Below are 7787 nucleotides of genomic sequence, written 5' to 3' on the forward strand. Positions count from 1 at the left end.
TTTTGGGCGAAAAATTAAGTATTCCTAATCTTCTCAAAACTCTGGATTCTGATAGAGGGCCATGAGACTTAGACCTGAGTGCAACAATGGAGGCTCTAGACCCTTCCAGAGCTGAGATATTGAAATTCAAAATTTCGACCAGAAAAAAAAACGACAGTGTTACCCCTTACGTTTTTTTTTTTGGGCGAAAAATTAAGTGTCCCCAATCTTCTCAAAACTCTGGATTCTGATAGAGGGCCATGAGACAGACCTGAGTGCAACAATGAAGGCTCTAGACCCTTCCAGAGCTGAGATATCGAAAATCAAAATTTCGACCCGTAAAAAAAACGACAGTGTTACCCCTTACGTTTTTTTTTTTTGGGCGAAAAATTAAGTATCCCTAATCTTCTCAAAACTCTGTATTCTGATAGAGGCCATGAGACTTAGACCTGAGTGCAACAATGGAGGCTCTAGACCCTTCCATAGCTGAGATATCAAAATTCAAAATTTCGACCAGAAAAAAAAACGACAGTGTTACCCCTTACGTTTTTTTTTGGGGGCGAAAAATTAAGTATCCCCAATCTTCTCAAAACTCTGTATTCTGATAGAGGCCATGAGACTTAGGCCTGAGTGCAACAATGGAGGCTCTAGACCCTTCCATAGCTGAGATATCGAAATTCAAATTTTCGACCAGAAAAAAAATACGACAGTGTTACCCCTTACGTTTTTTTTGGGGGGGCGAAAAATTAAGTATCCCCAATCTTCTCAAAACTCTGGATTCTGATAGAGGGCCATGAGACATAGACCTGAGTGCAACAATGGAGGCTCTAGACCCTTCCAGAGCTGAGATATCGAAATTCAAAATTTCGACCCGTAAAAAAAAGTCAGTGTTACCCCTTACGGTTTTTTTTTTGGGCGAAAAATTAAGTATCCCTAATCTTCTCAAAACTCTGGATTCTGATAGAGGGCCATGAGACTTAGACCTGAGTGCAACAATGGAGGCTCTAGACCCTTCCAGAGCTGAGATATCGAAAATCAAAATTTCGACCAGAAAAAAAAACGACAGTGTTACCCCTTACGTTTTTTTTTTTGGGGCGAAAAATTAAGTATCCCCAATCTTCTCAAAACTCTGGATTCTGATAAAGGGCCATGAGACTTAGACCTGAGTGCAACAATGGAGGCTCTAGACCCTTCCAGAGCTGAGATATCGAAAATCAAAATTTCGACCAAAAAAAACGACAGTGTTACCCCTTACGTTTTTTTTTTTGGTGGCGAAAAATTAAGTATCCCCAATCTTTTTAAAACTCTGGATTTTGATAGAGGGCCATGAGACTTAGACCTGAGTGCAACAATGGAGGCTCTAGACCCTTCCAGAGCTGAGATATCGAAAATCAAAATTTCGACCCGTAAAAAAAACGACATTGTTACCCCTTACATTTTTTTTTTTGGGCGAAAAATTAAGTATCCCCAATCTTCTCAAAACTCTGGATTCTGATAGAGGGCCATGAGACATAGACCTGAGTGCAACAATGGAGGCTCTAGACCCTCCAGAGCTGAGATATCGAAAATCTAAATTTCGACCCGTAAAAAAAACGACAGTGTTACCCCTTACGGTTTTTTTTTTGGGCGAAAAATAAAGTATCCCTAATCTTCTCAAAACTCTGGATTCTGATAGAGGGCCATGAGACTTAGACCTGAGTGCAACAATGGAGGCTCTAGACCCTTCCAGAGCTGAGATATCGAAAATCTAAATTTCGACCCGTAAAAAAAACGACAGTGTTACCCCTTACGTTTTTTTTTTGGGGGGCGAAAAATTAAGTATCCCCAATCTTCTCAAAACTCTGGATTCTGATAGAGGGCCATGAGACTAAGACCTGAGTGCAACAATGGAGGCTCTAGACCCTTCCAGAGCTGAGATATCGAAATTCAAAATTTCGACCAGAAAAAAAAACGACAGTGTTACCCCTTACGTTTTTTTTTGGGGGGGGCGAAAAATTAAGTATCCCCAATCTTCTCAAAACTCTGGATTCTGATAGAGGGCCACGAGACTAAGACCTGAGTGCAACAATGGAGGCTCTAGACCCTTCCAGAGCTGAGATATCGAAATTCAAAATTTTGAGCAGAAAAAAAAAACGACAGTGTTACCCCTTACGTTTTTTTTTTTTGGGCAAAAAATTAAGTATCCCTAATCTTCTCAAAACTCTGGATTCTGATAGAGGGCCATGAGACTTAGACCTGAGTGCAACAATGGAGGCTCTAGACCCTTCCATTGCTGAGATATCGAAACTCAAAATTTCGACCCGAAAAAAAAAACGACAGTGCTACCCCTTTCGTTTTTTTTTTTTCGGGCGAAAAATGAAGTTTCTCCAATCTTCTCAAAACTCTAGATTCTTATAGAGGGCCATGAGACTTAAACCTGAGTTCAAAAATGGAGGCTCTAGACCCTTCCAGAGCTGAGATATCGAAAATCAAAATTTCGACCCGTAAAAAAAACGACAGTGTTACCCCTTACGTTTTTTTTTTTTGGGCGAAAAATTAAGTATCCCCAATCTTCTCAAAACTCTGGATTCTGATAGAGGGCCATAAGATATAGACCTGAGTGCAACAATGGAGGCTCTAGACCCTTCCAGAGCTGAGATATCAAAAATCTAAATTTCGACCCGTAAAAAAAACGACAGTGTTACCCCTTACGTTTTTTTTTGGGGCGAAAAATTAAGTATCCCTAATCTTCTCAAAACTCTGGATTCTGATAGAGGGCCATGAGACTTAAACCTGAGTGCAAAAATGGAGGCTCTAGACCCTTCCAGAGCTGAGATATCGAAAATAAAAATTTCGACCAGAAAAAAAAAAACGACAGTGTTACCCCTTACGTTTTTTTTTTTGGGCGAAAAATTAAGTATCCCCAATCTTCTCAAAACTCTGGATTCTGATAGAGGGCCATGAGATTTAGACCTGAGTGCAACAATGGAGGCTCTAGACGCTTCCAGAGCTGAGATATCGAAAATCAAAATTTCGACCCGTAAAAAAAAGACAGTGTTACCCCTTACGTTTTTTTTTTTTGGGCGAAAAATTAAGTATTCCTAATCTTCTCAAATTTCTGGATTCTGATAGAGGGCCATGAGACTTAGACCTGAGTGCAACAATGGAGGCTCTAGACCCTTCCAGAGCTGAGATATTGAAATTCAAAATTTCGACCAGAAAAAAAAACGACAGTGTTACCCCTTACGTTTTTTTTTTGGGCGAAAAATTAAGTATCCCCAATCTTCTCAAAACTCTGGATTCTGATAGAGGGCCATGAGACATAGACCTGAGTGCAACAATGGAGGCTCTAGACCCTTCCAGAGCTGAGATATCGAAAATCAAAATTTCGACCTGTAAAAAAAACGACAGTGTTACCCCTTACGTTTTTTTTTTTGGGCGAAAAATTAAGTATCCCTAATCTTCTCAAAACTCTGGATTCTGATAGAGGGCCATGAGACTTAGACCTGAGTGCAACAATGGAGGCTCTAGACCCTTCCATTGCTGAGATATCGAAACTCAAAATTTCGACCCGAAAAAAAAAACGACAGTGCTACCCCTTTCGTTTGTTTTTTTTTCGGGCGAAAAATGAAGTTTCTCCAATCTTCTCAAAACTCTGGATTCTGATAGAGGGCCATGAGACTTAAACCTGAGTGCAAAAATGGAGGCTCTAGACCCTTCCAGAGCTGAGATATCGAAAATCAAAATTTCGACCAGAAAAAAAAAACGACAGTGTTACCCCTTACGTTTTTTTTTTTTTTGGGCGAAAAATTAAGTATCCCCAATCTTCTCAAAACTCTGGATTCTGATAGAGGGCCATGAGATTTAGACCTGAGTGCAACAATGGAGGCTCTAGACCCTTCCAGAGCTGAGATATCGAAAATCAAAATTTCGACCCGTAAAAAAAACGACAGTGTTACCCCTTACGTTTTTTTTTTTGGGCGAAAAATTAAGTATCCCTAATCTTCTCAAAACTCTGGATTCTGATAGAGGGCCATGAGACATAGACCTGAGTGCAACAATGGAGGCTCTAGACCCTTCCAGAGCTGAGATATCGAAAATCAAAATTTCGACCAGAAAAAAAAACGACAGTGTAACAAAGTTCAGGGAAGAAGGAGGCAGGAACCGGATAATAATAATAAAATAAAACTTTATTTAAATAAAATAAACAAACAAATTACCTGCCAGCAGCCCCTCGCGGACGACTGCTGGCTACCCAAAATAAAACATAAATACCGGCCAGCAGCCCCTCACGGACGACTGCTGGCTTACCAAATAAAATATAAAATATAAATAAAAGCAGGCCTGTTCCTCTCTCGATCACCCACTCCGTCGCTCCCCCTTTATGGCTCCGCTCCTTCGTGAGAGATGCGAGACCGGTGTGCTTCACAGGTGCTGCTCATTAGCAATCGCACCACCGGCCTCGCGACTTTCTCTCACGTCCCTCGGCCGTCCTGCTCACCACATACCCCCATCACCCCTCACAGGCCGGGGGGTACACCCGAGACTGTGCCTACTCCCCCCCCGGCGGCGGCGATCCCTAGGGGGTATGGATCGACGAGCCGAGGGAGACGGAGACGGAAGCACGAGGAGCGACGGACACGAGAGAGGGGAGAGAGGGAAAAAAAAAAAATGGTCCGGCTCCCACAACGCGCTGCCATCTTGTCCCTCACCAGCTGGGCAATCTCCTCCGCGGTGCCCGGCGGCGACGCTGGATGGCCCTTGGTGAACGCCTCGACGCTCCCCCGCCCCCGGTGGACGGCGACGGCTCCTCGGGTGCCTTGGGCAGACGGCAGGAGTCCCCCGCTCCCTGCTCCTCCCCTTCACTGGTGGATGGCAGCAGGCTCCACCCCACGGCAAGCGGCGGTGACTCCTCCTCTCCCTCCCGAACGGCAGCCGCCCCTCCATTTTCCAGGCGGTCGGCGGCGTGCTCGGGCGTCCCACCGGCAACTCATCCCAGCGCCCCGCCTCGAGCGTCCATGGCCGCGAGTCCCCCGCTCCCTGCTCCTCCCCTTCTGCGGCGGATGGCAGCAGGCTCCGGCCCACGGCGAGCGGCGGTGACTCCTCCTCTCCCTCCCGGAAGGCAGCCGCCCCTCCATTCCCAGGCGGTCGGCGGCGAGCTCGGGCGTCCCACCGGCAACTCACCCCAGCGCCCCACCTCGAGCGTCCATGGCCGCGAGTCCCCCGCTCCCTGCTCCTCCCCATCTGCGGCGGACGGCAGCAGGCTCCGGCCCACGGCGAGCGGCCGCGACTCGCGCACCATGCTCGATGGCACCGCGGATTCCCCACAGCGGCGAGGACCCTCGGACAGCGCATTCCTCCCTCTTCCCGGGTTTCGGCACCAATGTAACAAGGTTCAGGGAAGAAGGAGGCAGGAACCGGATAATAATGAAAAATAAAACTTTATTTAAACAAAATAAACAAACAAAATACCTGCCAGCAGCCCCTCACGGACGACTGCTGGCTACCGAAAATAAAATATAAAATACCGGCCAGCAGCCCCTCGCGGACGACTGCTGGCTTACCAAATAAAATATAAAACACAAACAAAAGCAGGTCTGTTCCTCTCTCGATCATCCACTCCGTCGCTCCCCCTTTATGGCTCCGCTCCTTCGTGAGAGATGCGAGACCGGTTTGCTTCACAGGTGCTGCTCATTAGCAATCGCACCACCGGCCTCGCGACTTTCTCTCACGTCCCTCGGCCGTCCTGCTCACCACAGACAGTGTTACCCCTTACGTTTTTTTTTGGGGGTGCGAAAAATTAAGTATCCCCAATCTTCTCAAAACTCTGTATTCTGATAGAGGCCATGAGACTTAGACCTGAGTGCAACAATGGAGGCTCTAGACCCTTCCAGAGCTGAGATATCGAAATTCAAAATTTCGACCAGAAAAAAAAAACGACAGTGTTACCCCTTACGTTTTTTTTGGGGGGGCGAAAAATTAAGTATCCCCAATCTTCTCAAAACTCTGGATTCTGATAGAGGGCCATGAGACATAGACCTGAGTGCAACAATGGAGGCTCAAGACCCTTCCAGTGCTGAGATATCAAAACACAAAATTTCGACCCGAAAAAAAAAACGACAGTGGCACCCCTTTCGTTTTTTGTTTTTTTTTTCGGGCGAAAAATGAAACTTTATTTCAACGATCACAGAAAACACATTGGGCCCTATTTTAACGATCTGAAACACAAGTGTCAAAGCGCAAGTAACTTTGTGGGCGGATCCTGGCGCTGTTACTATTTTCCCGACGGGATAAATGCCTCTTGCGCCTGGCGCAAATCTAAAAGGGGTTGGTCTGAAGTAGCTTCATTATTCATAGGTGTGGTTTGGGCGTAATGGAAATAAACCAATAAGAGCTTCATATCACATTCCCTTTAAGAGCGTGATGAACGAGGTGCGCTTGTTCTATGGCACAATTCTATTTTAACGGCGCATTTAACAAGCGCGCTTCACAATCGGTTCACAGCCGAGGAGATCGATGTTCTTCGCCGTAAAAGAAAGAGAAGGGACATTGGGGATGGGACAAACCCAGCCAAATTAGCTTCGGTTAAACATGCATATTATAATTTGGGTAAATGTTTTAGCTTTATGCCTATTTTTCCCATCGTCATGGACACAACAATGATTTCCCTCGTGTTTATATATATTTCCTTATAATAATGTATCATTTGCAAAAAGTAAAATGCATCTGTGAAGCTGAGAGAATCATCTACAGTGTAAGCACGTTGTTCACACTCTGTATTATGGCCAAGCATGCGCATTTAAAATAGCATCTGAATGTCTGCGCAACGCGCCACTAACTATAGACCAGGTTTTTTCTGGTCATTGGCGCAATTGTTTTCTGGAACTGCAAAATAGCACTAGGGATTGTTTGCGCCGACACCCGCCTCCTTTTTGCGCCAACCCGCCCAGGTACCGCAAGTTCATTTCCTAGTTTACCGACGTGCGTCTGTGGAGGAAAAAAGCCCACTTTGCACGAGTGCAAAATAGCGTCAGTGTATAAAGTCATTTGTGCCGGGTGCAAAATAGCGCCCATTATGTCATAAATTTACCTCTAATGTTTTTAATAAAGAAAATATATGATTACAATAGTAAATGAATGCATGTTTTTTAAACTAATGACTGGTTTGTTATTTAGTGCCTGTCAAGATTTCATGAAATGATGGCAGAACTAAACGCCAGCATCAACAGATCAAGTGGAGGAGATCATGAAGATGAATGGAGGCATCAATTTTACAGGAAACTTGTTTCTGCACACCCAATAATTATCAGCCTCATTTCAGCCATTGAGATTGTAATCATGATCTTTACTCTGTATGCGTTGTGTGCTCTTATCAAATCTCAGCGCTCCACTCCAGTTGTTATTCATTTGATTCTGTCAGATCTCATTCAGATCATTTGTAGATTAATAGTTTTATTGGCACTTATCGCGGTCTTTCACGCGCAATATCACTTACTTCTGTGAAGCGCAAAAAGATTTTGGGCAGTATGTTCCTAGTGCTTCTGACTTACACTTTTCTCATTCTCCCCTACACAATCCTGATTTTTACTATAGATTATAGAGTTCACAGTTACAATTACAGCAAGGCATTGCTCTATATATTTTGGCATTTTTCTTCATATCTCCTGTTCCTGAACCCGCTGGCTGACTGTGTATTGTACATGTTCATCAGGCCTGATGTCCGAGGGTTAATGAAGTCTGTTGACTGCTGTTGTAGAACTGACAGACATCAGGATTCGACACTCAGCCGGGACGAACACTCTCGAGACAATAGTGTAGCGTTTGGCTGC

The sequence above is a fragment of the Pimephales promelas genome, chromosome 24 (assembly GCF_988280905.1).
Source record: "Pimephales promelas chromosome 24, fPimPro1.hap1.1, whole genome shotgun sequence".
In the NCBI taxonomy this organism is placed as follows: domain Eukaryota; kingdom Metazoa; phylum Chordata; class Actinopteri; order Cypriniformes; family Leuciscidae; genus Pimephales; species Pimephales promelas.